This window comes from Varroa jacobsoni, unplaced genomic scaffold (genome assembly GCF_002532875.2).
Source record: "Varroa jacobsoni isolate VJ856 unplaced genomic scaffold, vjacob_1.0 scaffold_926, whole genome shotgun sequence".
Classification (NCBI taxonomy): domain Eukaryota; kingdom Metazoa; phylum Arthropoda; class Arachnida; order Mesostigmata; family Varroidae; genus Varroa; species Varroa jacobsoni.
Genome location: NW_019213828.1, coordinates 13115 through 34869, shown reverse-complemented (window position 1 = coordinate 34869; position 21755 = coordinate 13115).

The following is a 21755-nucleotide window of genomic DNA, read 5'->3' as shown; positions in this document are numbered from 1 at the left end:
TTACATTATAATACAATACTTTTTATAGTGTCTGCAAACAAAACCTAAGTACGTAATAATTCGCTGAGAATTAAGTTAGTTTGCCTCAAATTTTGACAAGACCCATAGATCTATTTCCTGAGGTATGCCTATTTTTTCTAGTATATAGCATCTAGAACATTACAAAGATCTTGGGTTTCTTAGCTCTTGGTAAGTCTTGTCTATAAGAAACGAGAAGTCTGATTTTAGTTTAGTTCTAGTAATGGTTTTTGAAAAAATAATTATTCCTACATAGGCGTGTTCCAAAATCGATGTCTAACCTCAAACACGTCATAATAAGCTGCTATGGACCGAAGCAGCTAATACAGGATGATTTAAATAGATCCATATTTATTCTTTTATCATTCACAAATTATTAATTACACCCATATTAGCTCCTGCAAGTCGTATGTCCTTAATTATAAAAGGGACAGCACACTCTTAGTCTGCCGTTAGATAGCCAACGAGAACGAGTCTACGTTTTAGTGTTTTATTTACTGGCCAGATATCGATAGCGTAATCATTGGCCAGTCGAAAACAGCTAGACAGATAAAGAACTTTGCGACGAAAGCTCTATACAACTTGATTAATCATCGTAATAGTACATAAAATTATCCGTTTACAGTTCTTTTTTTAATTCGTCATATCCAATTTATGATGCACAATTTTTAGGATATCAAAAACTCGATCCGAAAAAAATAAAGTGCAGTTAACGATCGGCAGCTTCACATTCTCATCATTTTGAACAACTTTTTCCTAGACGCCTCTGACGATTCAAACAACATTATATCATACAAGCCAGTAGCAGGAACCATTCAATTTGTTATAGAACATTACTGGACACAAGAAACAACAAAAAAAAAAAAAAAAAAAAAAAAAGAACAAACGTTTTGATACCATGTATTAATTATACTCCTGTTTAGCCAATTTTTTCGTATTTATATGGTAATGGATAGGTCTTACGTATAAGGGTATCAAATCATAATCTGTCCTCAGAACCACGCTCAGATATTGTTACAGCTATCCACGTTGTAAGTGCTATCGTAATCGACATCTCCACTCTAGTGATTTCTTTTTTATGGAAACGCGTTTTTTCATTCTATTCCACAGACGTTCTAATATTGAGAAAAAGTGCCTTTTCTCTGGAGTTTATATTCTATTGGCCATTGTTTGGTTACTATTTTCCGAGGTTGTCTTTACCGAAGAACTTTTGCTATGGCTAGATTAGATAGTGTTTTAGTGTAAAATATTTTCGAAAAAACATAATTATTTCTAAAGGCAGATTCTAAAAAAATGTTTTTCATATTTTCGTAAACATTGCAAAAACAATTCGATATTAATTTATATTGTTTGTTGAATAACTATGGGTAAATTTATCGTATGCAGCCGTTAAAAACATTTGTCAAGTTTGACGGAAGGCGGCTGGCTTCGAACCCAAATATGAAGAAGACCATCACAGAGTTCTAAGTTGGACTCCAGTAACTGTAAACATTTAGAGGCATAAGTGCACTATGAGTTGCTTCGAAGACATGACATTAAAACAGGCCGCTAAACTATATTATTTGTATGTACTGTAAATGCCATCCCGACAATCATGCTTGCCACTACTACTCACTGCGATTACAATCTCAATTTTGGACTTAAATCACTAACTAATATTTATCAAGTAATTTTTTTGTACGAAGCGTTTGTCAGACGATCATAATCGATGTCAACTCGGTAAGGCGAAATTCTCGACTAATAACAGCTTCTAAAGAGACTCCAAAAAATGCAATGGTTCCAAAAGGTTCAAGTAGGCTGGCCGTTAGAGTTTGTCTGGACAATACAATTTGCCTATAGAAGTGCTTCTTGGATATCTGAGAAGCCGCGAGAAAACTGATAATAACGTAAATCTTTAGTTTCAAACAGAAATTTTTTTTTTTTTTTGTATCTCTGTGGAAGTTTGTCTAGCGCAGAAGGACTGAATAATAACCAAAGATAGCGGGTAAACGCAGACCCGGTACGACAAGCAGCCAGCCAAAGCTTGTCCAAATTTAGAGTCCCTATATGCTGCAACGCAGGAAACGTACGCGATGGTCCGGCAAAAATTCTACAAGTTCATACATGGAGAGCTTTAGGGAAAGATAGATTTGACTATTTCTGACGGTGCTTCCAGCAGCCCACGATCGTGATTTTATAGAGACATGCTATGACATAACAAAGTGACAAAAAAAAAAAAAGAAATCGATCGATCCTGATTTTGGCCAAGTGCGTATGTTTTGTTCGTTGTGTCCAATCAGTATTCACCGTATTTTCAAGTTCCTTTTATGGTATGTTGGATTGGGACCATTAACTGATTAACCAAGTGGCATACATAGAAGAAAGAATTCAAAAGGGAACGCTACCGCGTTGAGTTTCATTCATTGGGCGCAATGCACGTTACCAGTTTGGTTACGAGCTGAAATTTTCACAACATATGGTTGAACAAAATGAATAACCCACATCTCGCAGATGTAGGACTTGAAACACAGAAATAAAAGGAATAATTCCTTACTACACTTGATATTTTGCGACGTCCTAAGACCTTTTGAATTGGTATTGTTTTAAGCCACTTATATTGAATCTGGTTCAGAAAGTAGGTGTGAATTGTCATTCTCACAAATGTATCCTATATGTTCTATTCTGTAGTATTCAGCCTTCAGAGAACTTCACAGAAATAAACATAAAACCATAGCGTTCATCAATTATTTTTTTCGTTACTCCTAAGGCCTGATACTCCGTCACATATCGTAGCTGTCTCCCATGCTTGCAACGATAATAACAATTCGGCCGAACCAAGATTGTAAGTATCTTAAGGAGGCAGATCAATAGTAGAATGTTCTTAAGAACTTTTTGTTGTTTTAAAGGGAGGGAGGGAGGTAGCAAATAGTTTTTACTTCGTAAAATATACGGTAAGCGAATTTTACGTACATAAAAGCATTACGTGATTTGGAAAGCTCTAGTTGATTCGTTGCGCCCTTCTGAATTTATGTTAAATGATATTTTGTAGAAAAAAACATGCTTGCAACATGTGCGCTAAACGCGAAGTTCATGCTTATCAAATATGTATTTCTAACACGATATTCTACTGACCGTTACATTTTGCAGATTCAATCCAAAAAAAAGGTATACATATATGCATATTATTCGAAGCATGGGTCTGGATTATTTGTATATATACATATTTTTTTTTATTCATTTCAATGTATCATATGCAATTTTAGGAAGTTGTGTTTATTCTCCTTGCATAAATTATTGTTAAGACCAACACGATATAAGCACACATAACACTGAACCGGTAGCGTTTTCTTGTGGTCTTGTTTTATTAGGTTGGAAAGAGTTCCCGAGTTTTTTTTTACTGAATAGTAGACATATTTTTATTCCTCTGATAATTATGTTGCATATCCACTGTTATTGCCTACGACTTTCTCCCATACAATCAAATGAAGCATGCCGTTTCCCCACGTAAAATCCAATCATGTTTTGAGTAGTTAATTCGTGTCGAAGATAAGGCTACGAAGGTGACTGTCCAGTGACCAGAAGGGATGAAATTTCACCGATGCAGGTTCCGAAGAATTCCTTCTATTTGAAGTTTAGGAGGGCAGCTGTATTTATATTTATATTATATTTGCTGTATGTGACCCCGCGTTGTCATGCACCAGAGTAACTTAACCCAATTTCTCGGACTTGTTTTCACGTTTTTAAGCAGATTGACTGATTGATTCGATTGAGCTCAATGAACGTACAATCGACTCTTTGCTTCGTTCCCAGTGACGTTCAATCAGAAGTTTAAAATTCCAACCAGCGTGAAACAGCTTTTTTGGATAAATATCAGTCTGGGTCCCTGACCTTGGTTTCTTTCCTGAAAATTCCCACTCCGACCTGTGGTTTATGTTGACGTACCACTTTTTTTCGCCCATAATAACTTTGTGCAACAATCGGTCATTGTGGTAGTGTGGCGCTCGATACCTAGCAAGATGTCAGGACGCAGCGTTCAACCTTAATACCTTGTTGATTTGAAAAAACTCATTACGTACTAAAGCTTTCTATGTGAAACCAAGGGACTTAACAAGTAGTAACCGTGCGGCCATAGCCTATCTATTCGGCTGATTGTCTATCTATCGGTCGTGTTTCAGATAGCTGTCACTAGACTGAGACGGTCGCACCGTACCTCCAGGTTCTGGATACCCTTTTCAAACCTTGTAAACCATTCTTGAGCAGTTTCGTTTAGAGATAGCATCCTTATCGTGCACAAGACAAAAAGTATCGCGCTGTTTTGCTAGCGTTTTGGCCTCGAAGAAAGGCATTGCACAAACGGTGTTGAAAATAGACCTTTTTCCAGCCGAAACATCCATTATTGAGTTGATTCGGATATAAATTTCATTCATAACATAAAACCGCAGGTAAAGCAGAAAGAACCATTTCGACCGGTATATCAGAGAAAAACAACAGACGCTATGAAATGGGAACAAGCGGTTGTTTTGAACAAACACGACAGCTTCTTCTCGATATTCTCGAAATTCAATAAAAAGACCACGTTATACTCATTGCGGACACAAGAAAATAATAATACTTCCAAGTGTCCTGTGATTTTTCTTAAAATAAAATCGATGGTTTGTTGATACATCCTAGGTTTAGTAGCAGGGGCACGCGTATCCCATCTTCCCTACAGAGTGCCTTACGGTAGAGCAACAAGGGTCGTTTTTCAAGAAAATATTTCTGCCCATGCATTTTATAATAGAAAAAATTACAGGAAATCCTATGGCAAATCGAAGCCATGGTTCTCGTCACTTCATGCATAGTCGCTTCTGAAACCCCGCCGAAGTACAATAACATATGCTGCTTACGCTATCTGATAACAGACTCATCTAAGGTCTGCAAAGGCCAACCAGCAGCGGGAATGGGGTATAGGCAAAGGAAATAGCAAAAAATACGTCGATGTCTGCGACGCTTTACAACTTGGATTCGATTAACCCTTTATGTCGTTTATGATCATGGGTTGATGATAAAATTAACGCGTGAGCAATATTCCGATGAATATCAGTTGATGATTGTTATTATTTGTTCCACCGTTAAGTGCTGTTACATTTGTAATCGGCAAATTGTTTAAAGATTTGTAGCAATTTGACAACCGACGACTGGTAAATAATCTGAGCCTTGCTTTACGATGACATCTCTTTTTAGCTGTCGGCGACGATGATCAAAAGTCTTCTTGCAGCCAGTCTTTACCTGTCGGTTTAAACTATGATAAGAGCAAGAAAGGACTTATAGAAAGGCGAACGAGTACGCGACGACTCGTTCATTGGCAGATAAGATGTCTGCAAACGTCACAATAACAAGCCGTTTCGACCAGAAACTAGTCTTGTGACAACGGTGCACAATTCTGTCAATCTCTTATTTAGATGCTTTCAGTTCACCATTAGACTGGGTCACACGGTGCCAAGGTAAGCGATGATCGTAATCGGAAGTGGTTTCGGTAAAGAGCTTCTAGTTATCGCCGACAATTCTCTTCGCATTCTTAATATTTATTGGAAAGCATATTAGACTTTGCGAATCTTCGCTAACTTCGTTTCGAACAGGAGCAATGCGATAATGCTTTCTTTCTTTGTAACTACACGCTAGATATCTACTGAAGCACATGTTTACTTCACTTGGCATATTATTCAGTGGCACGGTGCCTTGCTTATAGGAGAAGATGAAATTAATCCAACGTGACTAGTGACGGGAACTGGTACTGAACAACCCGAAGTGTCCACAAGCCCATTTAGAACTTTAGCGTACTAGCTCTATGATAACATAGAAAAAGTTGTTAGCAGTCTTCTTGGATTTCACGTTTAAGTTAAATCTTCCACTTTTAAATATGAGTCTGTCGCGCTTCTTTGATCAATCCACTAAACCATAGCACGTTTACTTGTAATGTTGGCGTACATCACCTGATGTTAGATCCTCTAAACATAAGAAACAACAGCGCTAAAACGAAGATCATTATCTCAGCCAATCGACCGATCAGTCGGGCAGATATCGGCGTCACAGGCACATATACGGCATTCTATTTGACCACCATGGTGAAGCTTTGGTTGGATTTCTGCTCAAAATGACATTGATACACGTTGCTTGGTCTACCATGTACGTACGATAACGATCGATGCTACCACAGAAGCGCCGATAATAATAGCAGTGGTTGATGTCGTTGTTGGTATTACAGTTAGGAAGCCCTGCTATTGGTATAATTTGGCAGGTTTGCAATGTGGTCTTCCATCTAGGGAATCATCAGCAAGAACAATGGCACCTCAGCTTCTTTCCGTGGTACCAATAGTAGGGCAATAATTTGACTTGTGACTTTACTAATTTAGGTAACGACAAAATACATCGTACGGACGGCAAAGCCACTCCTGCAATGTCTACCAACCAGCCCCTTATTTTTCCTGTATATACCGTGTTATCAAACTTTTGAACAATATGAAAATATGCGATACTGGAAAAAGGCGGCCATTTGGAATGCGTTAAACGGTACCATCATCAACTACCCACAGTGATGGTACAAATTATTGGATAAATGCACTCAGTGACCACTATTGGAAAATGCTAAGGATGCTTCATAGAACTAGAGAAAAGCCCTAATTATATATCCTATGCAAATTCTACTGTAAGCCGTTTATTGATGAAGCCGTGGTCGCAGAAAAAGGCCTTTTATGTTTCTCTTTCTGTGACTTGATTGTTTTTTCATAGACACCCTGAGCAAATTCGATTGCCATTAATAAACGCTTTCATCTACTGTCGAACCTTGCTTACATTTACATCAACCATAAATTGCCGACGCATGCTACCTGTTGCGCGTTTGGACATAGCCATCGTGTAAGCAGTATATGCATGCACGCACAGATACATATTGACAGTTTGAATGAACGGTCGGCCAGCAGTGGAAAAAATCTGCGACGGAACGGATTCTCCCAATGATTCTGTCTCCGGGCCTCATGTTGTAAACTTAAAGTGGCCCACCCTCCTCATCGTCGATGATACGATCGGCAAAAGCCATTTACGAATTTGGCTCTCTATTTTTTATTCCCGCCAGTTTGTGACTTTTCGCAGCGTTGGGATTTCGAACTACATTCAGATATATATAACGCTAATAACTCACCCCGGCAGGGTGAACGTCCTTGTTACATTTTGTCGCCATGGTGCCAGTGACTGTTAGTGTTGCTACAATGTCTCTCTCTCTCTCTCTCTCTCTCTCTCTCTCTCTGGCAGGACTATATCGTAACGACACAGGAAGACATTCGCAAGTTACGAAATAAAGGACCACATTATAAACGTTTTGTTTCAAGCAGATTTGGATAAAACTTCATTTCTCGAACGTGCTTCTACGTACGCAACATCGATCGATTCAATGTCCTAACCAGTTATTTTTGTGTTTTCGTATTTCGTGTTCATTACCTAATCGTTGTACAACAATGAACAACGAAACGTGTCCAAATGCGTATAAATTTAATGTGTATAGTAAAATGCAAATACCCATATTCAGTATGGATACACGTTGGGTCTTGTATAGCGACCGAGTACAGTTTTAAAACGGCATTGAAGCGTTGAACGTCAGGAACAGGACATGCTTGAAAGAATGCTCGTTGGATTACAATTTAAATTTATCAACAACTATAATCATCGCTACAATATAAAACGAAACTATAAATTACCTGTCGACAGCGACAATGTTCGGGCTTTGATACTCCGCGAGCTGACTGATTTAATTCAATCTACGAACTACCATTGTCCGGCTATTAAGAGACCAAAATCTGTCGCCATTTCCGTCACTATATTTACGCCAGATCACGATGATTAAAGCGGTCCCTGTTTTACTCCACGCTGGTCAATCATATGAATTGCTTGTTCTAAAAGGCGCTTTTAAATAAAGCATTTAATATGTTCAGACCATAACTGAACAGCGTATCTGTATCCTTTCAAGGGTTACTTTGAGATTGTGGTTAGCCCATCGATGAAAAATTTTTACTACGCCATCTTTATCGGTGTTCATCTACGATAATTTATCACAATTTAGCAACGTAACTTAGCAGACATTACGCTCCATGCAACGGGCACTCTACGAGTGTTCTGGGTTACGCCCTATTTAATTGTATCTACGTACCACAACTCAGCTTGATATAACGCGACAGATTCTGGCGCAGCTTGAACGCGCATTACTGGAAGGATTGTCGAGTTTAATGACGGAATCGAGATAAATAGTACAAGGGGAAACATAAAAAAAGAAATGTCAGTCTGTGCAGAATGCAATAAAGTAGAACTCAGTAGAATAACTTATACCTCTAAATAACAATACCATTCAGATTTTTAAATAACTAATAAATTACATATGGCAATTACTCGCGCACATAAGGTTCATTACTATAGCAGATTTTACTACCAACAATAATGTGTCGTAACGCATGCACATATTGATCAAAAATGCAAAAAACTTAGTTTTTCTTCGTTCTTCACTTAAATCTAAAACAGGTCTGACCCTGCTTCGATTTGTGCTCGGTAGAAACAGAATCAGTAAGACTAAAGTGATTAACATCATATCATGGTTACGTCGAAACGTGCCAACATTGTTACAACACAGATTTACGTAACATTACACAAGCACAGACGCAAGTACTGCCGACCGTAGTCCATAACCCCACTACCGCTTGCTGTTTCAACTGAACCAACAGCATGCACATGCACATGCACATGCGCATTTGCATGTGAACATTATTGACATGAATACGGTGGGAAAAATTCCTATAAGCGATAGAAAATCCAGTGGAAGGTTTGTTTTTTACCGATTGTGTATTATATTATTTTAATATTTGACCTAAACGGTAGAATAAAGAAAGAAACGTAATCTATCAAGTAAGGTGTCATTAAGTATGTTTTCTCCCATAAAGGCATCGACAGAACCTACGTAAAGCTAAAACTACGCGAAATAATTACGTTATCGACTATTTGTGATAAGTTTTCCTTCTGGTTCCCCTTACAGGTGAGCAAACTCATCTAGCCGCAAACGCTGAGAATCTCTCACTGCTCTATGTTAAGTTAACAAGACCATATATCGTTGAAACAGAAACTTATAATCGTAATAGCAGAACATGTAGTGACGCGTTATTATCGACCAAATATTGTTTTTTTTTCACCGACACCTACCTTGTAGCTATACGCCTGTCTTTATACCCTGTCAATCCTATAAGTTATGTCTGAGCTCAATGAGCAAGCAACCATTTTTTCTTTAAGTTTAATTATACTCCATTGATGTGTCGCTCTTACGTGACACATAGCACTAAGAAAAGAAGTAATTCCGTGAAAACTACTGTTTTGATTGAGAAGCCGAGGACACCTATGTCAAAGATTAATTAAACGCGTTTCGTATGGTATGAAGGTTCTTCTCTTACATTTGGAACGCTAATTTGGTTAGCGGAATGAGGGCTGCTGTTCCAAAACGTTATAGGCTACTTTTTCGTGATAAAACCAAGCCTTAATCGTCAGACTTCAAGCAGTGATCACTTTCTTTCGTATGGCTATCTAATAATACCTTAGGTAATCGAATCTCACATCGGCATCGCCCTCAGGGCTCACCATCAGCAACATTTAATATCGAGAAATATGGCATTTTCTATTTTTGGAGATATTGGGCATTTTTGAAATCATTTCGTCCAAATCTACAGAATCGGGGTCAAGCCATAAGCCAAATAGATTCGATAGACCTTTAAGATTATTTGATTAACTGCCTACCGAGCGGGTTCTTGATCCTTCGAGTGAATTTTGTCAAGGATCTAGTCAGCATATCTCTTTGACGCTATTAAAAATCTGTTTTGAAGAGATCCTCGCAATGACCTTTAGTTTGCTATGACGAATTAAGGTCTTCGGAAACGTCGATGCTTATCGTACAATATTATCAACGCAAGAATGACAATTTTACCACGTTCACTGGAATGCTGTACAATCAAGGCGCGTTTTAGCACTGTTTTGTTATTCGAATAATGCCAAATAAAGGAACGGAGCCTGTTCTAGATTGTAAGGATCCAGCTTATATAATTTGTAAACTTCTTATAGTAACGTTGTACTAATGGCAAGAAATTATTAGCAGTGTTAGGTATAGTGTTTAAATGGAGCAGGGGATCAACTAAAATTGGCTTAAAAAAGTCTTGGATAAAACTGAAACCGACTAGAAGCACGAACTGCATATGAAATCAAGTAGCAGCTTTTGTTAGTTTATTATTATTTTTTTTTTTAATAATTCTTTTATATGTGGATAGTACTTTATTGATTTCTTAGGTTTATTAAAGCGCCACAAACATCGTTGTCGCTATAGCGTTATCCCTGCAAGCAAGTTTATATTTACGGCACCAAGTTGTTGCCGTTTCCGAGACACTGGGGCTGCTTGTTATTATTTCCATCCAAAAGAATAACAGTAATCCGAGTCCTGTATACATTTAAGGAATCAAACGAAAGGCTACAATAACTTACTGCATTGCAACTTAATCTGCCGACCTGTCGACCCGTAGCTATAGTTTCAATCACCGCCTCCGATAGGCAAATACGTTGAGCTGTTTCTCGTTTGTTCGATAGTTATCAAACAGTCAATAAAAGCAATCATAGGAAAGAAGGAGGAGGTTCGTTTTCGGTAACACTGTACGTATATATATAATCACGCACTTAGTCATTACGATGAAATCATTGTTAATCTCTGTTAGAAGTTAGAAGCGATAGAAGAAACTTGGGATTTTGGGTTGGACAAACGTTAGCGCTGGTAGTACTCCCATTCAATTTGCTCTTCTGTACCTTCTTCATGAATCGAATAACATTAGACCGCCCATAGACAAAACAGTACAAGACGAGTATATCTTGTTAGACGAAAAGCTGAGTTTGTTCTACTATTGACCAACTGTTGCTTGTCACAATGAAGTGACCAGCAAGGCAGGCACGATGACTTACTTCCCTTACTGCCAAAGCGATTACCGCCTCCAGTGCTGAACTGAAGTCGTAGAAGGAATCGCTACATAAATACAATTTAGGTTTTTTTTTTTTAGAAAATTTCATGCCTGACGATTATAGAAGCTTAGAAGACAATAGAAAAGGCAGGACATATTCTTGAAGCGTACAGAATAGGGTACCGGTTTATAAATGACGCTACAATTGGCATACGGCGTAACAGGTTTATCAACACAGGTGGATCGATTAAGGTCAATTTTAGAGAGTCAAAAGATCGCAATAGCGTCCTGCAGTTTAGCATACGCTAAACTCAGGCTACCATCAGCTAGAAACAACTGGTTTTAATATGTGAACTTCGGAAATCTGTTCTGACGAAGCTTGCAAATAGTACGAGTCAAATTTTGGAAAACAATGCCCTATTCGCGCAGTGGACAGCGTAAGCGCCTCTTTAAAAATGCCGCAACGAACGACATTTTTATTATGAAAACTTACACTTTCTCTATCACCTCAACACGGACTCATTTTTCATTACTCTTTGACCTCGAACTTGTTCACCAGATACGTAAAATACGTAATTTGCTTCATTATTCTTTTGAGTTTCGAGCTTTATCTACAAGCGTAGTAATTTCGAAATTTTCTCAAATTACTCTAATGGAGTAATTAATATACGTTTAGTCCTGTGCTATGATTCTAATATCAATCCAAAAAGGCTATATACTGAAATTTGCTTACTTTTACTACGGCAATAAAGGTTTTCAAAACGGTTTTCTCTTTGTTTATAAAAGTATAAAATTCTCATATTAATTTGATAATAAAGAATGAGCATGGTATCGTCAAATTCAGCAAATGCTATTACTATTATTCTTTTCACGATAACGTTATCGGATAAAATTAAATTCTACATGTACTTGCTAGGGGGAAATAAAAAAAATGTACGTTTAAATATGTGCCCGCATTCAGCCATATGCTTAATAAATGATAAATTTGTCATCATACCGTACCGTTATTACAAGAAGTCTACGACTTTTTAGAGGAATTGAAGCACGTGTTTTCCTGTATAGAGATATTTTTCATGGGTTATAAAAAATCGGAGAAATACGATTTCATTTAAAAATGACCCTCCCCATATATATAGTAAGCTTGGCAACGGAAGACCCGGATGAAAGCCCAAAAACAGTGAAACAAATCGTATTCATACTTTAGTCAGAACAGTAGACGAATCGCGCAAAAATTAAGTTAAGTAATCAACAGTGATTCGCTCGATCAACCTGGCCCTTTGACGTAACTACAGGAAAATTAAGCTCATATATACAATAACTTGAAAACTGTATCTTAAATAAGAGCTGCTCTACGCAATTGACGATCACCACTTTGCTGAACAGCCTGTTTCTGGATCATTTAATTCGCAGGTCATAAATACCTATCAGAGCAATCAATGCTAATCTACCTACAAACAGCTATCGCTCAGGACGCAACATCGCATATGTGACGTCTCTTTCGCCAGGACATTTATCAAAAAAATATTTGTTCCTGAAAAACTGTTAGCGCAGCGTGAACGGAAAACGCAAATACATATCAGCTTTGCTTTCGTTTGTGAAGAAAGCAACGGGCAACGAGATACCAAATTAACACAAAGAATTAACAACAATTTACTAAGGCAATATCTTGCTTTTTTCAGCGCAGTGTTCCACTAATACAGACAATATTGTTGAAGTCTCCTAGCTGTTAAGCAGCTGAAAAAAAAAAAGACAAAACTTTCTGTGTAAGTACCTTTCTAGAAATGACAGAATTAAATGTTAGTGTGTCAAGGTTTAAGCAAGTATCACTAATTGATCTCTCGTCATGATAGAAACCAACTTAGATTATCTAGAAATGAGAGAGATGTTTTACTTTGGTAAATGTTTTTCAAATGCAATATAATCTGTCGGCATGTTAAATTATTTGATTAATTATATAAAAGGATTTCCCTCAAAACATTAGTACAGACATTAGATTCTAAAATGGTAAAGGTTTTCTTAAACATGCTTTATTCACAGTTGGCAGTGTCATTGGGCGACCACGTGCATGCTGGGCTTAAAAACTCGCACTTCGAAAAAGGGAGCGTTTCCAATATTGGGTTGCTTATGCCATAGTAATCAAAAGTGATAAAATAAATATATTAGTTACTAATGCCTAGCGCCGGATTAGTCAAGCTAAATAAACAGTAGCGACATATTGTCATTGGTGCACCTATCACATAACCTGTTTCGTCTAGCACAGAACGAGATATACATTGCAATAAAGAGAATTATTTGTTCTTGATCGTATACATTTCGTGGGGCATCCGCTGTTTAGTTACGACGGAAGCCATCCACTCACTTCCTTATTAGACCTTATGTCGCTTGCCAATAACTTAGGACGCTTAAAGACAATGGACTCAGAAAGAAAAGTGCTCATAAACTGATGCCAGGTGGATCTTTTCCGTCTATGGACAACGATTAACGAACCGCTAAACACGTAGACAGGTTCACGAATCGACGAAAAATAAGCGATGAGACATGAAAATACTGGTTGATCTAGTAAACCGTGTCGGTCTGACATTTCTGGTACCGGCATTACATAATTCGGGGTAGGCTAATTGATTTCTGAGTTCGTCATTACATGAGATAGAACAAAGCTGACCATTGAAGGAAAGAACTCACACGGTAGACAGGGATGATGATTGACATTTTTTCAAAAATATTTTATAAAACAGAACATCTCTCAAATCGTCTTTCATTCATGATGAGGATATAACCTGGACAACTTGAGGACTAACCGACTGGAGAGTCACTAGATAGAACCCTTAGGCTCGGATGTGGTGTGACCGAAGCGGGTTACGTTAATCAAAATATACTCGCTGATATTTTTTTAGCTTCACTGCAACGTCCATGGCTCATCGCAAAGGAGTCCGCTTGTGCCTTTCTGTCCTATCAAATGAACATTAATATTAATGAAGCAATACATTGTGTCTAAAATGAGACTGTAAAGTGTGCATGAAACGTTAACGCGTATTTGTGAAACTTACGAGGTTACATGTGGACTTAGAGAATAAATCGATAAATTTACTCTTGCTAATACTGCAGCTATTTAGTTCCAATGGTCTTTTCCTATATGCCAAATTATGCAACAACCTCTTAAACGATCTGAAAAAGTTACGTATCGACAAATGAATAAGGCCATAAGAAGCAAGTGTTTTCCTATATTATCTATGATAGCAGGATTTTTGAGTGCTTTTCTAGAAGAAGCGCATCAGCACTAATACAAGCTGGTCCTTTCAAACGCCATCTGCATATAATTAACAATGCAGAAAGATTCAATTATTTATCAACGTATTTGGCAACATATAAAAAAGTAAACTTAACACTGAACGAATATGATGCCTTACACAACTGCTATATATATATATATATAGCATTGGTAGTGTTTATTACAGAATAGTCTAGACCGTCGTGGTAGAGGTGTTAATATGTTATTATGTGCATTTGTTTCATCTCAGTGCGACTGAAACGTTTTATAATGCAAACAAGATAAAATAGGGTTTCATTTGTTTTATTCACTCAGTGATTTAGTAATCACAATGAGTCCGCACAGCCCGTTTACTCCTTTCTTTTTGTACTCAATATGGCGAATATATGCGAGTAGTTAAGAACATTAAACAATGCATCTATAGAACGGTATATACAGACCAAATGGGCAAGACGATTAATCGCTTAGACGAAAATTTTCGTCTCAATGACGTCTCCCATGAAGACAAGCGAAAATCAGAGTAACTTTTCCCTTTGATTGCTTTTGTTAACAATGGATGGGATCGCTTGTGTCTACTAGAGGAACTTCCGTTGTGCGTAAACAGTAGACAGCAAGGTTCATTTTTATTTAGCTTCATTGTTTTGTCCTTCTGCTAGAAGGCCTATTTGGTAAGCATACGATAATTTGATTGATAGCCGAATTGTATAATTTCTCTAGAGGCGTAAAAACGAGTCGTTATGTTTAGAGAATATATAGGGACCGGGTTGAATCCTTTATAAATGGTCAACTAGAAGTTAGGGGAGCCGCACTAAAAACAAATGCAGACAACTTTTGACCGTTACAACGATTTGATGTAACAAATCATCGTGGTCCGCGTTGTTCTATCGCGTTATAAATTGATTGTATGTGATTATTATGTTAATGATAGACGCTTTTGCTGCGACCAATTACAACAATGATGATGGTGACGACGTCGATTGCATCGGCAGTGACGGTCTTGTCGGCGCGTTTTTTGATAGAGAGAATAATAGGAGCCTAGGCGGAATAGCGCCTCTCATTCCGTTACTGTTTTCGTTAAGGGAAGATCGAATCTAGCAGCTGAGCTACTATTCTATCATGTCCGTTCTATCTCGGGACTGCGACCAGCTACTTCTCACTAAGAGCAGCAGCAGCAGCAGCACCACAATTAAAGCAAGCTTACATATTACAATCCTCTACTCACAATAGATCATATCCCTGCATCGATGTACATGTCCCCTGCAGGAACTGTAGCGGCCAACTTGTTGTTGTAGTAAAAATACGGCGACCAATTCACTATTGTCAACCCTACGGCAGCTCGAAAGCGTACGAAGTATCGAATGCACTTAATGGCAGGGCGAAGAAGAACGCTTAACCTATTAACGAAGCAATGATTGATATTATTACATGGTGAACGAATGTCACTCCACCCTACCGATTGAATATTTAAGGCAAATACATTCATGGAAACGACGATGGTGGGCGGATGGACGCTGGCAAAATTTACGTGTTTTCCAAGCCTTATTTTTAGCGTGAAACATTGTTGTGTCGTCTTTATCACGTTGCGAAAGAAGGTATTCGATCTATATAGTACTGGACACTAAGGCACCGCACTAAAAAGTGCAGTCGAATAGCATCTACCTAACCTTTGACCCCGTATAACATAACCCAATAGTAGTACAGTTTATAAGTGTCCAGTATCTCAAAGCCCAGCCGATAAACATGCATGGAGATCATGGCGCATCCTGAATCGGGAGCAATATGTAGATTCGTGCACGGTTCATTTGGCAACGGAAATTCACCATAGGGTAACAAGGCGTTATGGTTACCCTAACCGATGTGTATGCATTGGTCAGCGTGTCGCAATTAATGGATGGATGCAATTTCATTAGATTTATATTGAATCTGATAAGACGTTCTGTGATCGTAGCTGCATGTGTCGTAACGAAAGGTCACTGGTGAAGAATAAGGGTACTTAACAGATAAAGTCATCGCTAGCGATTAAAGAAGCTTGTAGTCCTAAGATTTTGTTGTGTTTGCGGAAGATTTCCAACACCGCTTTTTTTTCTTATGGTTTCATTACTGTAATCTTTTTGCCAAGTGATTAATGGAGGTACATTGTACTCTCGTCCAACAGCAGCGACTTTTAATCCAACCTTGTGCATCATCGAGATGTCGCCGCCACCAGGGCACTACTGCAGAACGGTTGTACAGGTATAATTAATGCCTATGCGCAGGTGTCACAGAAGCTTTCATGGCTACGCTTTTTTGCTGCCGGTATCGCATAAAAAGTTCAATGATACTTTTAGCACTAGAGAAACACCACATGAAATGAGAAAACAGAGAACTCATAGCTGCTGACAACAGACGAGGACATTTGTAAGAACTCTCTTACTACTGTCAATTGTTTTTTTTGCTTCGGTTAGCTGCTATAACAAAGCTGTGTGATACTATTCAATGAACGTGATCTAGCACGCACTACAGAGGATGGAAACATGCCCTCATGGCTGACAAGATATTTATTCGCCAACAGCGTCCTAAGGAACAATCTGGTCAAACAAACATACTATTGTCAACCACTTTTACCCCACGGACATTTGGTAGCACATGGAGCACGACAAAGACGAACAAAACAAGACACCAATGTCTCTGTAGGGTTTATCCAAACGATGCTATGTTGGTTGTATCAACAACTCCGACGTAACGTCAAACGTTACATTACCACATGTGTGTAAATATGATGAAAAAAATGGCTGCTATGTGACACCGGTGACATGATATTAATGCCGGCGGCGACCGCTAGCTGTCGCTATTGTTAAATGGTCGCAGCTGGTTGGTGCACCGACAGCAGGAAAACTGGTGGCACAACTTAGATTACAAACCTCACTTACTTCGTTTCTCTTTTTTATTATCCTTCACTGTCACCATCATAGTAATCATCATCATCATCATCATCGCCGCTGTTACCGTGGTCTTTTTCCTCGTGCTCGTCATATGCGACTAGAAGTAAGCGTTTCTGATGTTTCACTGGAGTCAAATAGAAGCGGCGATCGATGCTGTAGGCCACTGATGGTGGAAGTGATTGTCAGAGAATCTGTTGTGCTTGCTGGCGTCACATCTACCCGTTACAACGCTTGATTGTTATTAGCATTACCATTGTAGCTATTAGTGTTGCTATTTTACTTGATTCTCTTAGAGGCAAGATGGACAGGAGGCAACAGAAGAGTGCAGTACCTCGTATATATATCTATATATATATATGACTTATAACCGTAAACAGTACAAACAAACAGAGATCCGCAAGTGAATGCTAGCCAGAACTGCTGTATTCCTATTTATGTCATGCTCGTCTCATCTTCATGATGTCCGTTCTGTATACTTTCAAGTATCAGATGATGATTTTAGGACATTCGTTGTCCTATTTTTTTTTTTCGCGTTCTCGCCTCCTGCCATTCAGCGAATTGTTCCACGTAATATCACCGTCATCGTTTTGTATTGAAAGTCGATTTTACTTAACTGATGTGCATGCTTATATTGAGCCGTTTACGACTTAATGTGTGTACTTTCCTTCACTATATCGGTTATGGAGTACTTTGAGTTTTTGATCACAATATGATCATATACCATCAAGAACTGACTTTTTTTTGTCACCAAAGGAACAACTGGGCGGTTACATAGTAAGTTATTATATTTATTGTTGATATTGCTACTATTGACAGACAGAAGTTATGTGTGTGCGTGTATTGGATGTATATGGAATTACTCTTGCCTTCGTCGCTAGACTTGTTAGCTGATTGTTGTTTTTATCTGTTGTGTGTTGGTCTGGGCGCAGCATATATTTGATGGGGCTTTTCTACTATGTTGGATGTTTCAATTGCAGTGTGAACAAGCGCGCACGCAATTGATTTGGTTTATAAAAAAAAATGAAAACGGGCTGAGTGACATGGTACTGAAAGGTCTTCATCTAATAATGTCGATCTAAAAAAAAAAAAACGATAATTATAATTATTACTGTTATGATGAACAATTATTCTAACCACAGCACTCGGCGGTTATCGAAACGTACACTTTGATTTATAGTCATTATAAAATAGTATGCATTATAAAATTAGAGTAAACAGTTTTCAATGATTATTGCAAGCTCTTCTTGTTTGGCCAGAGATCGAAACGAGGTAACTTATGTGTGACGTAAACTAAGTAAAACGTCGAAAAAAAGCATCTCACCACAAGTAAACTTACATTACTTGTTGAGTAAATAGTATCTCTTTAGTGGTAGAATGCAGTCACTATTTGCAATTCCTGAAACCATTTGCTTCGTCTATACGTTTGGCCCTCTGTTTCGACTTTTACGTCCGGTATCGCCGTTAGGCATTCCATTCAACGGCTGCCTCCCAGCACGAAAAAAGTTTGTCCACGTTTGGCTCTTAACTGCATTGATTAAACTTTTATAAACGGAAAAATGTTTGTTTATACAAATATTGTTTTCACATTAAAGTAACGAGATGTACCAATTACTAACGATCATAGCGGGCCTACAAATCGAAACGTATATTTTTTTCTGGATTTAATAATTGGCAATTAAATCAATGCCATAGGTTGTCAACGTGCTCATGAAGGGGTGATAGGGATTCAATGCGTAAAACATTTAATTTAGCCAGATTTCATTTAAAGCATTTCAAAAGTAGCAATAATAATAATGATGACAGAAAACAATGGTTTTCAACAAGTAGAAAAAGACACTCGCTAAGGTTGAATATAGTTAGTCAGCATATTAGTTCTTGGCGCGTGAAATATGGAACAAATATTTCATAAACAATTCACCAAGAAAGCAATAAAGGTTGAAGAAAACGGTCTTTACAAAAAGAAAAAAAAATATAATAGAAAAATTATCATGACTTCTAACGCCCGAACATGTGCTTTCCGCGGAACCAAACTGTTTTACGACGGAAACCATGGATAGAATATTCCTTAATTTGTGCGACTTCGAACGTAATTTCTGCTGTATACAAACCTCAGTTTTGCGTGCTTCGTTTTAATGAAGGCATTTTGTCGTACGTATTGGCAGATAGCCGATGCTGACGCGGCCAAGGACTGTCGCAAATTGTTCCAGCTGCATCGGCCTGCTGTCGTCGTTGTTCTTGACGAACGTTAATTATGAAGCGAACCTACCTCTCAATGGTTCACACACGTATCTGAGGGCGAAATGCAGGCATTACTACTAGCCTATAGTCGTTACCCGTCGCATCAATAGTAAAGAATAGCAACCAATGAATACGGCACACATCCGAGCCGTCCTCTGTAAAACTGATTGAATTGATAGAAAAAATATTGCATTTATATAGGTGTATCTTAATAGGTGGCGCTTAATTTTGTTGGGTCTTCAATTTACTGTACTCGTTCAGATGGCACAATTTACGCCTCTAAACATTCGCCGAATCTTCACTTTAGACATTTTTGCTACAAACTTCAGAAACGCTCATATTATCACGAGTATCTGAAATGAGAGTTTATATATATGTATATATATATGGCGGCCGATCCGAGTTTTCTTTTTTGAATGTAAGCTTGGCTTAACGCATAACCGATATGGTGAAAACGACCTGTTTAAAGAAAGTCATTAAATCTATTTTCGAACAACTAAACACATTAGAGAAGGCTATCGAGGCAATATGGTTAATGATTCTCTATGAAACGCAAGTGTGCTATGGATTTGATATTTTGACATCGTTTACAAATAAACCTGAGCCGATCGCTTCTAGCCTCCAAAAAAGCTGTTTTGTAAATCAATTCATTTTGAAGCGACGCAGAGATTCATTCCGAGGTGAAATTAATTCAGTGAAGTAGGTCGTTGCTTGGAAACGAGCGACGACAATGGTTATACGCGCAACGAAGACAATCACAGGACTTGGAATGACAATCTCGTAGTATTACTTAGGACAAACTGTAGGGCGCTTTGGGGCTGATATCATTTCGCTGGCCATTTGACAAAAGAGAATTCTGCTGTTTTACGTTTTAACGCTTCGGTCCACTTTGACGGACGTGTCTTTAATTCTATTTTTTCCTGGTAGATGTCGTTTAGTCAGGATTGATGAAGTGCTCGATGGCTCGCTGCCGGCTGACAGAGAACGCTCACCGGTTGCGTTTCCCGCACAATAGTCACCGAATATGGGAAGTCTTATAATGGCTCACACGATAGAAATTTACGTCTTTACATTCAGTTGTTTCAAAAGAATGTTGGCAAAAGCAATGCTAAAATTTTATTTAAGGTGATTTTTGTTATTAAACATGTTTAGCTGAGTAACCCATTGTTTTCAAGAGACGGATGCGCTAGTATCTATATCCAGTAATTATCAAAAAATAAACAACAATCTATGTAAATTAAAAAAAAGTACAAGGCAGTGGTAGCGGTTTCTGTTAGTAAATCAAACGTCAACGCTAGGCGCCTTCCTCTAAAGGAAATATTGGCCCAAAATAAAAATGGGCGCGGTTATATTCTATGTATAAATGTTTGAAGCAAGTACATTGAAATCTACCAAATTGACCAATTATCGTCGGAGACTTAGACGTGGGTCGACTCTTCATAGGACTACGTTGGACCAATAGCTTCTATTAGATATCTGACTTGTTAGGTCAGGTCCGTAAGTGATCCGCAGTTTACCACCGATAATTAGCTCCATTATGCTTGGATAGACGGCACTTCAGAGAACATTTAAAATGGAAGAATAATCTTCGACGTAAACACGTATCTCTTTTCCCTTCTAGGAGGCTTTTGCCTAATGCCTTGGCGTTACTCTTCTTTCCTAACGAATGACGAAATCTCAGTCGCAAAATTTCTGAGCTGATATTCCAACTTCATAGAGACTCAATAATCATTGATGTCGGTTTTAACCACCCGACGTCTAATCGCAACGACGTAATCCATGAGGCCGCGCAAGTTACAGCACTGCGTATTTACCACTTCAACTGGATGGCGGCAGCGCCATTGACTATAATAGTCTATTATCTAGTGAATACGCATTCGTTCGTTTTCTCTATTATAAGCCTGCACGTCTGGTCACCCCTAGCCCTCTACATATATAATGTGATGAAACCCGACTCTTTTCGAGTGTCATTAGTTATAGATTTCGTATTATAACGGTCAGGAACGATCTACGCCATCTTTCTCTCCCATGTTATAAGTAACTTCAAGCCCAAGTCGCTGCCTGAACATTTTCTCGCACCCTTAGGTATGTGCACTGACCCACCATCTGCAGCTACATAAGTACCTGCCCTCTTTTTTTCATCACAATTTTAGCTTTGACGCTCGGTCGTTTTTCTCTGTAGGACGTCGCGTCCGTCCAATTGGCGACACTTTTTCCCCACTTCCGACGCTCGGTCATCATCGCTGTAAACAACAACAACGAACAGCTTCGCCATGCGACAGATCTCTCTTATCTTTCATTCATTGGCCAGCTACTAATAAAACGTTACGT